The sequence below is a fragment of the Spermophilus citellus genome (genome assembly GCF_964194105.1).
Source record: "Spermophilus citellus genome assembly, chromosome: 6".
NCBI lineage: Eukaryota > Metazoa > Chordata > Mammalia > Rodentia > Sciuridae > Spermophilus > Spermophilus citellus.
In genome coordinates, this window is record NC_138187.1 from 40,159,667 (window position 1) to 40,174,603 (window position 14,937).

The following is a 14,937-nucleotide window of genomic DNA, read 5'->3' on the forward strand; positions in this document are numbered from 1 at the left end:
TAGATTCTCAGGAGGTTAGAAAAATAGCAGAGTCGTCCCTGTTCCCTTCACCCACCTTCCCAGTGGCTCAGTCTTAACACAGCTCTAGCTCATTTTCTACACCAGGATCTTGTCACTGCACTGTGTGCACTCTGGGCCCTTCATCCTTGTGCAGGCTCCCACTGGCTCCATGAGTGCCGGTGCAGGGCCACCTAGCACCACAGATCTTCTCGACCACACTGTTCAGCTGTGGCCACCTGCCTCCTGGCAGCCCTCATCTGTTCCCCATCTCTGTATTGTGTCGCCTCGAGAATGTCTTACGCCTTAGGAATGGAATCAGAGTGTGGCCTTTGAGACTGACTTTCTTATGACTTTACATATAATGCCCTGAGGTCGCCCAGCTGCTGTGGTCTCAGCAGTTGTTCCTTCCTGTTGCCAAGTAAAACCCCTGGTGTGGAGGTGCCATGTTTTAACCACTCATCAACTAAAGGTCATTTTTTTGTTGTATCCTTTTTGGTTGCTACAAATAAAGCTGCCATAAGCAATTATGTCCTGGATTTTGTGTGGACATTAAGTTTTCGTTTCCTCATTGCTGCATGATCTGGTATTTCATGTTAGATTTTAATAATTGCTGAGCTGTTTTGCTGGTCGCTGTGTCCCTTTATATTTCTACCAGCAGTGGATGTGAGGTCTGGTCTCCCACATCTTCGTGTTGTCAGTGTTGTAGTTGTTCTGAAAGTTTACGGCAGTATCTCTGTGGGGTCAGTCTTTGCTTGTCCCTCGTGGCTGTGATGTTGAATTCCGTTCTGTCTGCTTATGTGCCATCTGAATGTCCTCTTCAGAGAAATGTCTTTTTCTTATTTTCTACTTGTTTACATATTCTAGACAGGAGACTCCTGCTACGATACAGTTTCTAAAAATTCTGTCCCCCTACATAGCTTGTCTTTGACATCCTTTTGAGTTCTTTTGCAGAGCAAAAGATTCTTCAATTTTGGTGAGGTCTGATGTTTTGACTTTTAAATTTTATGGATCTGTTTTCGGTGTCCTTTGAAGACCTCTTGGCTAAATCTCCAGTCCTGAAGATTTCCCCCTATGTTCTCTTAGAAAAGTCTTAGTTTAATATTTGAGTTTAATTTATAACCCATTCAAGGTCATTTTGTGAAGCTTAGGATTTATTCAAAATATCTTTTTTTCAGAACACTTGTAGGTTTGCACAAAACTCAGTGGAAAGGACCATGTTTCCCATATCCTCCTGTCCCTGCACACGCATGGCTTTCCCATTATCAGTGCCCCTACAGCAGCAGCGGTATATCTCTTCTGGACAGCAAGACATCCCTGACACATCTTGTCACTCAGAATCTGTCATTTGCATTGGGGTTCACTTGGTTTCATGCCTTCTGTGGATGTAAAACATGTATCTGCCATGGTAGTGTCACACAGAATGGTTTCACAGCCCTGAGAATACTCAGTCCTCTACCTGTCTATTCATCCCTCCCTCCCTCAACCCCTGATCCTTTTATTGTTGATAACTTACCTTTTCCCGAATGTCATATTGTTGAAGTCATACAGTCGTTTCAGATTGGCTTCTTTGACTTGGCAACATGCATGTAAGATCTTGCCTGGCTTTCCATGGCTTGATAGCCCATTTCTTTTTAGTGCTGAATAATGGTACACTGTATGGTTATACCGCTGTTTATTTATTCACCTATTAAGAGAGACTTTGTTTGCTTCTGAGTTTGGGTAATTATGAGTAAGGCTGTTATAAACATGCATATGCAGGATTTTGTGTGGACAAAAGTTTTCATCTCCTTTGGGTAAATACCAAGGAACACAATTGTGGGATTGCACAGTAAGAAAATGTTTAGTTTGTAAGGAACTGCCAAACTCTCCTCTGCACCATTTTGCATTCCACCAGCAATGAATGAGAGTTCCTGTTATTCTACATCCTCACCACCATTTGGAGTATCAGAGTTTTTAAGTTGTGAAGCAGCATCTCGTTGTTTCAGTTTGTAATTCCATAATGACATACGGCATTGAGCATCTTTTCATGTGCTCATTTGCCATTTGTTCCTCTTCTTTGGCTCAAGGTTTCTTTCTTTGCCCTGGGATGTCCTGTTGTTCTAGCATCATTTGTTGAAAACACTCCCTTCTTCCACTAGTTGCTTTTACAACCTTTATCAAAAAATCAAATTTCTGCTAGACACTATGGAGCAGGCAACTTCAGAGGCTGAGGCAGGAGGAGTAAGGCAAGTTCAAAGCCAACCTGGGCAATTTAGTGAGACCCTGTCTCTAAACATAAAATACAAAATATGGCTAGAGATGTGGCTCAGTGGTCAAGTGCCCCTGAGTTCAATCCCTGGTACCAAAAATATAAATAAATAAAATAACAATAATTAAATGAGGGAGAATCGGCATCTTTACTCTGTTATCTGGTATTCCATAAACACAGTATGGTCTCTCCATTTATTAGATATTTAAAAATCTCCGTCAATGTCTTGTGATTTTCCATCCAACATTCTTAAGTGTTTGTTAATCCACAACTACGCGTTTCATTTGTGTGGAGCGGTACCAAGTAGTGTTGTGATTAACCTCCAGGTGCTTGATGCTGCTATGTGGAAATACAGACTTCCGTCCATCGTTCTTGTTCCAGTACAAGATAGCTTGCGATGCTTTTCCTTCACTTTTTCTAGAAAAGATTTGTAGACTTGATATTAATTCTCCTTTTAAGTGTTCAATAGAATGGCGAAGACGTTTCTAGCCTGTGAGAAGGACAAGGTCACCAGCTCCTGGGGGCCCACCAGTTTCTCTGAGGGGTATCACCCAGAGTCTTAAGAGTGTACAGACTGAGGTGACACTGAAGGGGCCTTTGAAGAGGTGCTGCACATGTGTCAGGATCCTTGCCTTGTCTGGTTAATGACTCACTCTTGGATTTCTTAAAAGTGTTTCTTGCCACTCTCCACCTCCACAAGTGCCTTGTCACGGACCATCTTACTGTGTGACTTTCTCGCCCACTCTGAGGAGGAGGGGGCTGCTGGGCCAGGGGCACAAGGCTCTAGGGCCTGAGGTCCTCAGTTTTTGTGAGGTGGAGGATACCCCATGCTGCCAAATGGGGTGCCGTTGATGACAGGAGCCTGGCGAGGCTGCGCTTTTCTGCTTCCTCCTGCTGGGGTGACAGCAGACCACCCACTGGGGGTTTCCCACCACACCCCCAGGCTTCATCCTAGGGACACCGTTTCCAAGCATGCAGAGTGGTTGGGAAGTGAAGTGACACAGCCTTGCGTGCATGAGCAGGTCGACAGGTCCAGCTGTGGCGCACCACCAAACCCTGCTTGTTCCCGGGGTTTTACAAGCTCCTCTGGGAGGTGACAGGCAGGGAAATGGGGCATGCTGCCCAGACAGGCAGTTTGGTTAATCAAAAGAATGTGTCAGAGTTGGTCTTCCTGAATAGCTGGATAATCTGCATAGTCTTGGTAGGGGTGCCTGGGCCCTGGTTTTAAAGGCTCATTTTTTTGCATTTATGTGCTTTAATATATCATACGTATATGGGATATGATTTCTCATTTTTCTGAGTGTACATGTTGCAGCATCATATTGGTCATTTAGTCACATACATATACATACAGTAATAATGTCTGTTTCATTCTACGATCTTTCCTATCCCCACATCCCCTCCCCTTTCCTCCCATCAATTCCCTCTACCTAATCTAAGGTAATGCTATTCTTCCCTAGTGTCCCCTGCCTTATTGTGAATTAGCATCTGCATATTAGAGAAAACATCTGGCCTTTGGTTTTGTGGGATTGGCTTATTTCGCTTAGCATAATATTCTCCAACTCCAACCATTTACGGGCAAATGCCATATAGTTTCACTCTTCTTTAATGCTGAGTAATAGTCCATTGAGTATGTATATCACATTTTCTTTATCCATTCATCTATTGAGGGACACCTAGGTTGGTTCCATAGTCTAGCTATTGTGAATTGAGCTGCTATAAACATTGATGTGGCTGTGTCACTATAGTAGGTATAAACCAAGGAGTGAGATAGCTGGGTCAAATGGTTCATTTGGGTCCATTCCCGGTTTTTGGAGGAATCTCCATACTGCTTTCCATAGTAGTTGCACCAATTTGCAGTCCCACCAGCAGTATAGGAATGTGCCTTTTTCACCGCATTCTCGCCAACACTTATTGTTGTAAAGGCTCATTCTTACTTCCTGGTGGCCAAGCTGCTACGACCACCCTTGGCACACCCTCCCGCACCACCACACCCCACCCCTGGTGCTCTGTGTTCCTCTTCAGCATTTTGGTGCTTGCCGTCTCCAGATGTCCACATGGCTGTGCTGCTGGGGTCTCTTTCAGTGCAACCTGCAGTGCTAATTCAGATTTACATCCTCCCAGCCTTTTGAACTGCAGAACAGAAGCCTATGCTTCCTTCTATTCCTTTCCCACTTCATTTTTCTAGGTATCATAGCCTCAATCTTCTATCTAGGTGGGCAGGTATTTTCATCTGTTTCCCACAGTAGTTAGCACATAGGACAGTATCCCAATGTGTAGGGTGTACTGTCCTACGGTACCTGGCATACAGCACTTCGGAGAATACTGGTATATACAGCTTGCCTCACAGATATGTGGAGAGCATGTGCATGCCCATCTCGTGTGCCCTAGTCAGTGCCCCTGCCCCAGGCTGCTGAGGCTAAACCCTACTGCTAAGCCAGCTTCCCCCCTCCTGCTCTCTTTGTTGAGTCCCCAAAGCAGCCTGTCGAGTAGGAAGGGCACACGGGGAAGAGGAAACCTGGCCAGAAGCTCCTGTGCTGGCAGGTGGCTGCCTTGGTCAGAGGGCTTACATTGGAAATGCACCAGCAGGTCAGCACTAGGTCTTTTAGGACCCAGAAGACCCAGAATTGAATCCATTCCCTGAAACTAATGTTTTAAAACATCAGTTTCCTTATCTGTAAAATAATACTGATGTCAACAGCAAGGTTTTAGTCCTCACCCTCCCTCTACCTTTGTCCATCCAGATCTGGCTGGGCCTTTGTAGTCCAGCAGGTATGCCTGACTGAGCAAGCCTCAAGCCTTTGTGTGTGGACCGGCCCTCAGGTATTGGTGAAATGGCCAAGGGGGGAAAAAAAAACTAGAAAGTGCAGTATTGGCTCAGGCACCATGGAGATCCTTATCAAGTATGGGGGCTGGGACACTTATACCCCTGGCTTTGCACAACGAGTGCAGGAAAGAACCTTCTAGAACAGGTATCAGCAGCCAAAGCACAACATGTACTAGAACACCTGGCTTCTGCTTTTTGCCGCAGGGGTTGGGTGACAGGCCACCCCTCCATCTGGAGAGGGGTCTGGGCCCCCTTCTCCCCTCTCCTCCTCAAGTACTTATCATTAAGTCCTCCCAGGGTGGATCTGGCAGGCACTTGGTCCTCCAAGTGTGGCTGCGATTTCCTGGGACCATAAAATTGACCTGCTGTCTTGATATTAGGGGTTGTTGTTTGCCTGGTGAAGAAAATGCAGCGTGCCTCCCAGTGCCAGGAGTGTTTATTGAACGCCACGTTGCCAGACATGTCAGCAGTGCGAGCTTCTGTGCAAGACCCTCTGAAAGGCTCTTTGGTATTGTGAGGGCGGGCCCTCATAAGGAAGCCCAGCCCCACCTGGGGGCCAAGGTGCAGAAGAGCAGTGGTGGGGCTGTGGGCCCCGCTGGCAGTGCTCCAGGAAGGGGAGCGTAGGCGCAGGAGAGCCTGGGAGGTGAGAGGTCTTGCAAAATGATGGTCAATCAGTGCTGGGGGGTGGGAGGACCACGATGGGTGGCTTCCTGCCCTGTAGTGGGAGCCATGGGACCCTGAGCCCCAGTGCTCCGGTGAGCAGAGCTGGAAATGTAGTTTGAGTGTGTGGGAGGAGCACGCCATTCGCCCGCCGCCCCGTTTCCCACACAGAACAGCGCCTGATGGCCATGGCAGTGACCGCAGCCATGACAGTACCTGCTCCCCTACCTCTTTGGTGCCTGACCCGCCCCAGCCTCGCCTGCAGCCGCGCTCCACGTGCAGCAGCCACGGCCCCGCCCACGGGGGGCCCACCCTCACGCCGAGGGAGCGCGCTCTTGCGTCACTGCCCAGCCGGCTGGATCTGGTTCCAGCCGAGCCCGGCGGCCTGACATGCGCAGTGTGCTGGCGCTGCGGCGGGCTGCGGGACGGGCCGCAGGCGCGGCGGGCGCGGTCCTGGCCGTCCTGGCGGTCCGTGCTGACGACGCCCGCCGGCCTGGGACCCGGAGGTCAGTGCGCCGGGCCGGGGAGGGAGCGGGCGGGTCCTGTCCTGGTTTCCCGCCCCGCCCCGCGGCGACAGGTGCCCAGCGACCCCGGGGCGGGGCAGCGGCGCGGGCCCAGCCGCGCGCAAGATCCAGCTCCTCGGAGGGGCAGGTCCGCGGGGCAGGGCGAGGATGGTGCAGCCGTGCCCTGGGCGCCCAGCCCTGCCGACCCTCGCTGGGCCCTGCCTCGGGCAAATCGAGTTTTCACCGACCCCGCGGTATATTCGTTGGTTTGCTTTTGAAATTATTTGGCCATGAAAAACTTATTTAATTGGCAGTGTGCTTTTTCTAATTCACCGTGTACACCTAGAATTTCTTGCGGAGTAAACTAACCCAAAAAGAACTTTTAAATGAAAATTGCAGTTGACAGTGAAATTGTTGTAGGGTGAACTTTACAGACATTTAACGAAGAACTTAGTTATTTGATTCTGCTGTGACTCACTTTGGAGCCAGTAGCATGTTTTGTTTTATTTTACCGGAGCTCAAGCATTTTTGCAGGCCCTCGAACAGCTTGGGGTGCAGTGTCTGCAGAGCCCACAGGGCAAGAGGCCCCCTCCCCAGCTTCCCCCTTTTAAAGTTTGGGCTGAAGGTGGAAAGTGCCCCCCCTCGTGAGAACATAGTTCTGGTGTTTTCAGTTAGTACTCAAAAGTCAGTCACTCTTTTTAACATCACGGGAAGAATAGAGCCAGAGACTGTGAGGTTTAAACAGGAAGACCGTATTGAAAATCTTGTGCAAAGTTGATCCCCCCCCCCCTTTTCAGTCACTTCTCTCCCTCAGATAAGATGGAGACCTCGTGTTCTCTGCAACTGCACCCTGGAGCCAGAGCTGCAGCTGTGAGTTGGGTGACTCTGCACTTTTGCAGTAGGTTTTTTAGATATTAAGAATCTGGGTTGCACTGAAATGGCAAGATCTGCACCAACAAATTAGAAACAACTGTCAGCTAATTTCTTGCAAGTTGTTGAGAAACATGTTTTCTGTGTGTTAAATGTTACTTGAAACTCACTCCCATGCTTAGCATTTTGCCCAGCTTTGCCTTTGCTAGCTATCATCCTGCCAGAATTGCAATCCAGTTTAAAAACAAAATGCAGCCTTGGATTCCTAGTCAGTCATATTTTTCCACAGATAAAATGAAGGAAGATCAGGATTTTAATAGCTAGGATGGAAATAAGCTTGGCCAGGGAGTTGCAGAGTAAAACAACCTTCTAGTAACAAACACTCAGAAGCATTTCTGTGTGTGTTATCTTTGCCTTAATTCCCAGTGATCATTTGCCCTAAAAGCCATACCTGTGACATTCCACATGGGCTGTCTGTATGCTGGGTTCATCTGAGTTCCAAGCTGCATGGGCTCAGTAGTAACAAATGTCCAGTCTTATGCACCATTAGATGGCATCCTTATGCCTAGAATCTAATTAGAGCCCCCAGGCAGCCCTGCATGTGGGTAAACACAGCTGTTATACCAAAGGGGAGCCTGAGCCAAGGGGCATGTTCATCTTCCTGAAGGCTTCACTGAGGACTGTCAGCAGAGATGAAGGGCCTAGGCCTTTGGGATCTGGAGAAACAGGAAGGTATTTCTGGCATCAAGTGACTCAGTTCAGGTTCCTGCTTCAGAACTGTTAGCCACCTCCCTGAGTGGTGGTCATGATGCCTCTATTGCAAGTTGTGGAGTGCTGTGGACCGAAGGGGCTGTGGGTTCCCCCAGCCAAGGTCAGGAAGGAGCCCCTGGTCCCAACGGTGTTTTGTGCCGGTCGATGGGCAGTGGGAGGCTGTGGGGGAGAGGCCCCAGCAGCTCTTTCAGGGCTCTTCCTGGTCTAAAAAGTCTTTCTTCGGACCTGGAGTCAGAGAGCCAGGTACTAGCTAAAACCCAACAAATGAGAAGTCCCGCCCTTAGCTCCCCCGGGGGCCAGTGTAGTCTCTGCAGAGATGGAAGTTCTGCCAGATGTAGGCAGTCATGTGGACTTGTCACCAACTTGGTTCCTCCTGTACTGGAAATGTTTCCAATTAAATACGTGGTGGCGAGGTCAGGCTGCATCTTCCCGTCCTGCTCTCTGCCTTGCATTGTGTTCTGTGACCTCGGTGTAGGCAGAAAGCTGTGTCCCTAGGCCTCTTGGCAGCTGTCGACACTTCCTGGGGCGTGTGGCCCCTCAGCAGAGGCCTCCCTTCACCTCCTCTGACCTGTGCTGTCTCCTCCCCTAGGCTTATGTCAGCTGGGGCTCCACACCCTTCCCCTCGGCCTCCCACTCCCACACCTACTGCATCCTCCTGGTCTCAGGAGTAGCCTCATGTTTGTCTCTCCTTCCCTGTCAGGGGTTTTAGGCAGCAGGGGTTGGTTCTCATTTGTTCCTGAAGCACCCAACATGGGCCCTCCTGAGCCGCCCTCCCTCCCCCGGTGGCTGCAGCCTGTGGTGCTCAGATAGGGAGCCCCAGGCTTCTCTGGCTTCAGGCCAGGGCACTGGTATCAGCTGCAGCAGAAGGCCAACTGGGACTGATCCTTTGGCTTGTGAGGCAAAGGAACAAAGGCCCTTTGCCTTCTTGGACTGACCCCATGTGCCTGCCAGCAGTACCTCCACCCCTTCCCCCACCACTCCCTACACATCAGGGTCTCCCTGTCCTTTGTGCTTATGTCTGTCTGTCCTCCACTGAGGAGTGAGCTCCTAGGCACAGCTGAGTATGCCGTGACATTGGACAGATGGATGAAAGCCTGTGAAATGGTAGAGCATGGACTAAATAAGAACAGCGATTTGCAAACTCTGAGGACCTTGTGTCTATAAGCCTGATCTGTGTGGACCCAGGACTGTCAGCCTTGGTTTCCTTCTTGAGCAGGAACAATGTCTCGTGTTGGAGGTTCCTCTATCTTCAGACTGGGAAACTGAAAGACCTGGGTGCAGAGCCGATGGCATCAGATGGCCGGTACCTCTTGCCCCTTTTCCTAACATCTAGCAAACTTTGCCTCACACCACAGATTTCTAATTCTGGGTTAAAAGAAGAGCAAGAATAAAGATTTAAGTGTTCTCTCAGCACCAACCAGCGAAAGCCCTTGCAGCTGCCATGTCTCACCCCAGGGTTGTTTTCTGGTGCATTCTGGGGTTGCCAACCAACGTGGGCTGCTGATGTGTGCAGCTGAACATGGATTAAGACGCCGTGGGAGAGCTCTGCGTGACTGAGCCCACTCCCGTGTGTGGGGCCTTTGTTCTGAGGCTGCCGCCTCTGCAGGACACAATCAAAGAGTTGGTTTTCAGTTCTGGCTGGGACACAGGTCCCACAATCCACCAAGGCCACAGAATTCTAAAAGAAAGTCTGCCGGGGCCCTGTCCTCGCCCTGCCTCTGGCTTGCACTGTGATGGTAGGTGAGGCCTCACCCCTTGAAACCTTGTTTCCTTCTCTAGAACCAGGAGTGGGGCCCTGCCAGGGTTCTGGAATCTGAAACCATGACATTGAATTTCTGGGAAAATGGTATGAAGTCTTTCATCATATTCTCTGAGGTCCAGTTGGGGTGAGGCTGAAGACTGGTAAATTAGGATGGGTGAAGTATAGTGTGCACAAGAGGCCATCCTAGGAAGAGGTCCCGCGGAAGTCCCTGTCTGGAGGGACTTCCCAAGACCATTGTATGGAGAGCTGGGACTCTGTCCTAACCTTTAGTGAGAGTGTCAGGTCAGGAGGTTTTAGCCTGGATAGAATAAATGTGTGTCTCTACTAACCTCCAGGTGACACGATGTCTCCTGCCGTGGCTGAAGTAGATAGCCGTGACCTGGGCAAGACTGACCTGGAAAGTGGCAATACAGGAGCTTTCATTTCTTGTCGCAACCAGGGACATCTCACTGTCCTCAGCTCCACTTTCCTCTGCTTGGTCTTGTCACTTGATGCATTAGTGAAGATATGTATCACTGGGGCTCTGATCTGTTTTCACATCCTGCTGCTGAGTTCAGTTTGTATTTTGTATCCCTGTGCGTCTGCAGATTCCACTCTATGCATTTAGAAACATCATTCTGAGAAGGGGTCACTAGGTCAGTGTCACCCTGTGATCACAGCTGAGCTCTGGCAAGAGAGCCATCTCAGCCCAAAAGCTTCCCTGGCCCCCTCAGCACTGAGCTGGACCGGGTGGCCACCTTCCCTGTCCTCCAGGAGCTCACGTATGCCTGCCTGTGAGCGCCTCGACGACAGAGCCGGCGTCCGCCTCAGCACCTGCATGGCCAGTGCCTGCGAGACTCGAGGCTGCTTGTCCTGAACCCTGCGCCGCCTGTCAGATGGCAGCTTCCTGGATGGTTGACGCTCAGGTCTTCTCGTGTTATTCCAGTTTTAAACAAGATGTCTCAGAAGAGAGGAAGTTTATTGTCCCATTTGTGCCACAGCAAGGAAGGAACCAAATGCTAATCACGTCCTGGGCTAGTCAAGTATTGTGTTGGGGAGAAAAAGAGTTAGCCTCAAAGAATTTAGTGATTTTTGTATTCATGTAATAACTGCAGCTGTACCACCTGTGTGCGTCACTACAAAGACCTGCTGCCCGCTCTGTCTCTGGTGGGACCCTGGGTGTGGCCTTGTACTTATCTGTGGATGTTACCCTGGCAGGGGCACTCACAATGTCCCTGGATTACCTCTCACATCCGCCTTGGCTTTTTATAATTGTCTCAATAAAGACAAATCTTAAATGCTCCTTCTTTTGTTCTCCTTGTTTTTCAGGAAAGGAGAAAAATGCTGCTGTGAATTACCCTCTTACATTTTAACATTTGCAGTAAAAAAAAAATCTGATTGAGGGGGCTGGGGTTGTGGCTCAGAGGTAGCTTGCCTACCATGCATGAGGCACTGGGTTTGATCCTCACCACCCCATGAAAATAAAGATACTGTGTCCACCGATACTAAAAAATATTTTTTTAAAAATCTGATTAAGGTCTACAGACTGGGCACATTCTCAAAGTGTTAAGGGTGCGGACAGTTAAATGAGAACGTCTTGAGTGTGGACTTGGGCTGGGACTGAGGAGGTGGGAGGAAGAGGCTTCATGGTCTGGAAGCACGCAGGCGGGCAGGAGACAAGCTTCTTTCTTGTAGACCTGAGTCCGTTGCCAGATGACAGCTTATCAAGAGGATATCCAGCAGCCTCAGCCTGTGCAGGGCTCACGTTCTTCCCTCCCAAAGTTGCTGTCACTTGGTCACTCCTCACAATGCTGAGTGTTCTCAGTGGCTGTTAAGCAGGTACAATGACTAGGGGCCTAAGTCCTAGATGAGAGGCGAGAGCAAGGCCTGTGTACCTGGCCTCTGTCCTATGTGGCCGAAGCTCTGTATCTCTGGGACTTTGTCCTCATTGTCTCTCTGCTCCTCACAGGTGCAGGGAAGGGGAGGGTCACATGGCCAGAATCCATATGCACACCCAGCCTCGTCCCAGGGAAAGGTGCACCCTTGGGTGCATGAGCTTGGTGGTGAGGTGGGGCTGGAGAGATGGGTCATACCCTACAGGGCTTAGTCAAAGCCACACAAGGGCAGCTAGACGGCTGTCCACGCCACACCCGGTCTACTTTCTGACTCTTGGTTTAGTGTTCCTTAAGCCAGCACTGCTGAGGCTCGGTCACACCACATGGTGAACAGGCTTCTGGAGAAGAACGGCTCTTATGGCACTGTGTGGTCTTCTCGCCACTGAGCTCTTCCTTAGCCTAGTCTGTTCAAGAGCGGGCGTCACCTGCCTCTTGGTCCCCAGCTCTGCGTATCAGGGTCTTACAGAAAGTTTGACTTTCCCTGAGAGGTTCTAGAGCCCTGACTTCTCTCCCTTCCTCACAGGTGTGGGGACCTCATGGAGTGGGACACCCAAGGGCCATGCATGCCTGCCCCCAGGTCTCTCCCCATATAATCTCCAGGAGGTGGTCGGCAGGCAGCAGTGAGGTGACCAGTGGGGAGGGAGCAGTGGTGTCCTGCATGGAGCATGGGGCTGCACAGAAGTGGTTGCAGTAAAAGTCTTTGGTTTAATGTGCCTCTGGGCTTTTCCCAAGTCCACTGTCTGCCCAGCTGAGACCTGCAGACCTGACAGCCCTGCAGACTGGGCAGGAGGAGATGCCTGCCCCTTTGCAACTTCCTCTTCTGTGTGTCAGCCAGATCCCAGTTGTTCAGGACTCCAGTGGATCGGGAGGGACGCTCGTGGTGGAGTGGCAGGCAGGCGAGGGTCTGTTGGACTCCAGGTCAGGGCCCAGGGAGGTCCTGAGGGAGGTGCCCCTGTCCCAGAATGCCTCCTAGCAGGGCTGCATTTTGTCCTGCACTCAGCTCTTCTTTTTCCTTACTTGTGAAGCCCAAGGAAATCTGGCAAAGGCAGAAGGTACAGACCACAACTGGAGAGAGATGGTCCTAGATGCAAGGCATGGCTCAGCTCTGCTACATCCTGGCACAGCTCTCTGGCTTGGCTGCTGGGCCCTGTGCTCCCATGAGCAGTGGACATGACCACTCAGCAGCTGGAGGAAGCAGGCTGGGGTGGGCTCATGCCAGCAGCCTCCCTGGATCCCTGGATTGCTGAGTCAGTCTTCCTGATCTGCTCTGATCCATTCAGTCCCTTGGTTTCCACACTGGGAGTGTTCCCTGGCAGTAGAAATGCTGTAAGCCCTGCTTCCAGTGAATTGAGAATCATACAAGGTTAGGGCACTTGTCCCAGACCCCCTCTGCAGCTGGCATGTGGTTGGCACATTCTCCACTGCCCTCCGTAATTCCAAGAATGCTTCACTCAGTGGACGCTCAGAAACCCTAGGCCTTGACGCCCAGGGCAGCAGCCATCTCCCTGCACACCTGCTTGGTGGCGCTGGGCTGGACAGCTCCTGCATTTGCAGACAGGCAGCATCACAGGCTGGGGCTGGTGGTTCCCAGCCTCCAACTGTGCAGGCAAGACTTCTTCTTCACTCTTGGGAGCTCCAGGAAACAATGGGCCCTTTTTCTGCCTGCCAGGTTACTCTGCCTCCAGACACAGGAAGCTTCTGTTGATCACATGAAGCCCAAGTGTGGGGCCAGAGGCCCTGGCAGGACACCTAAGGCCAAGGCATGCTGGCCTACAGGCTGGACCTGGAGCACCCGGCTCTGTGTGTGACCCCCTACCCCACCCCAACCTTAAGGCTTCAGAGTGGTCAGTAAAAAAATTTCATCCAGGGCTCCTGACACCCTCGATTGATTAAGTGTGCAAACAAATAACAAGGCCACGCCTTTGTGGTGGACAATACCCATGTCACAGCTGTGAGTCATGCTGGTGCTTGCTGCCACATTCCACACCATAACTCCAGAGGGAGAAAGTGCTGCCTGGTGTCTTTCATGTGGCTGAAAGCCCAAACCCTGGGGCATCCACCTCAAAGACAGCCCCCAGGGCACCCTCACCTAGGAGCCGGGCTGGGCGGGTGAAGTCCTGTCACAGCAACAATCCTTGTAGTTGCTGCTCCCAGAGAGCGAGGTTTCCAGAGAAGGGAGTTAAGATGTTTGTGGAACAGGCAGACAACACAGTGTCCTACTTGAGTGGGTATGAACTGAACTTTGGAGACCAGGTTTCTATGGCCATGGTGGTCTGGAGTGGTAGTCGTGATTCTTTATCACCCTTAGAGCCAATCCTGCCTGCTGTTCCCATCACCCCACATTTCTAGCCCGCAGTTCAGAAGGGGGAGGAATGGAGTTCCTCCTATAGAGGTAGGTTCTATGGGATCCTTGGAGCCTGTCCTCAAATCCACGGCCCAAAGGGGGCCCGGGAAAGGGAAGTGGCATATCTGTTGGGTGCTCACCTGTCTTCCTTTGGGCTACCTGTTGCACGCTTTGACAAAATAAGCTGAGGCAGAAGCACCCTGACCCCTGCAGGCTTGCTGCAGCTCAGTGCTGAGCCTTTACAGAGACCAGGGAGCTGCCCTCGCCTCCTTAGCAGATAGCAAAGCCACTGGGGCCACAATCTGCAAGGCCCAGGGCCTGTTCCAGCCCCACCCAGCCTGGGCCCTTGCATTTCCGGGGCTCCTGGAATAGGCCACAACAGACACAAGTCTTGGTTCCCCCAAGAACATGCAGGAGGTGAGGTTGGCCAGAGGACCTGGGCAGCCAGATCAGAGTTGGGCTCCCTGTTTGAGACAGGAGTGTGGATCTTCCGGTCCTCTGTCAGCCGACAGGTGGACATGGCAACCTCACCTATGAGGTCTTAAACTGCATGTGGATCATGACTCAGCACAGAGCAGCAAATTCTCAGAACACTGATGTCTCTGGCCCCAACCCTGCCAACTTCATCTCTAGGAAGATCAACTTCCACACGCCTGTGTGTGACTCTCACTCTCTCTGGAACCTACAGGTATCATCACAGCAGAGGGACCAGAGGGAACCAGCCCTTTAGTACATCTGACCTGAGAACACTCACCTGGCTGTGACTAAAAGAGGCCCAGGAGCCCCAGGAGGAAGAGAATTCCCCTGAGTACACCTGGTGGCATAGTGCTGTGGGGTGACCCCAGTGTGCCACATGTAAAGTGGACAGTGAACAGTGGGCTGGGACCACAGGCATGCTCAGAGCAATAGCCCTGGTTCACCTGGCAGTCTGCCTACCTGGGGAGGGCCTCCTGCCACACCACATGCCCCGCTAGGCAACATCAGGGTGAGACAGGCCAGGAGCACAACCTGGTACCCCCAAATCCCAAAGGGCAGAGCCCTGGGCTGGCAGTGTCATGCAGCTGGGGTGGTGCAGCCT

The 14,937-nt window shown here is 51.2% G+C and overlaps 1 protein-coding gene across 6 annotated transcripts in view; it reads left to right on the top strand.

Moving 5' to 3' along the window:
- Positions 1–14,937, top strand: part of CHLSN (cholesin) — a 118,457-nt gene that overhangs the window by 94,550 nt on the left and 8,970 nt on the right. The window contains exon 1 of one of the 6 annotated variants that reach the window (XM_081299410.1): positions 6,108–6,241. The exons of the other annotated variants lie outside the window; for them this stretch is intronic. The gene's annotated coding sequence lies outside the window, so the exon portion shown is untranslated. Of the gene's footprint in view, positions 1–6,107; positions 6,242–14,937 lie in introns of those variants that run through there. 6 annotated transcript variants of the gene reach the window in all.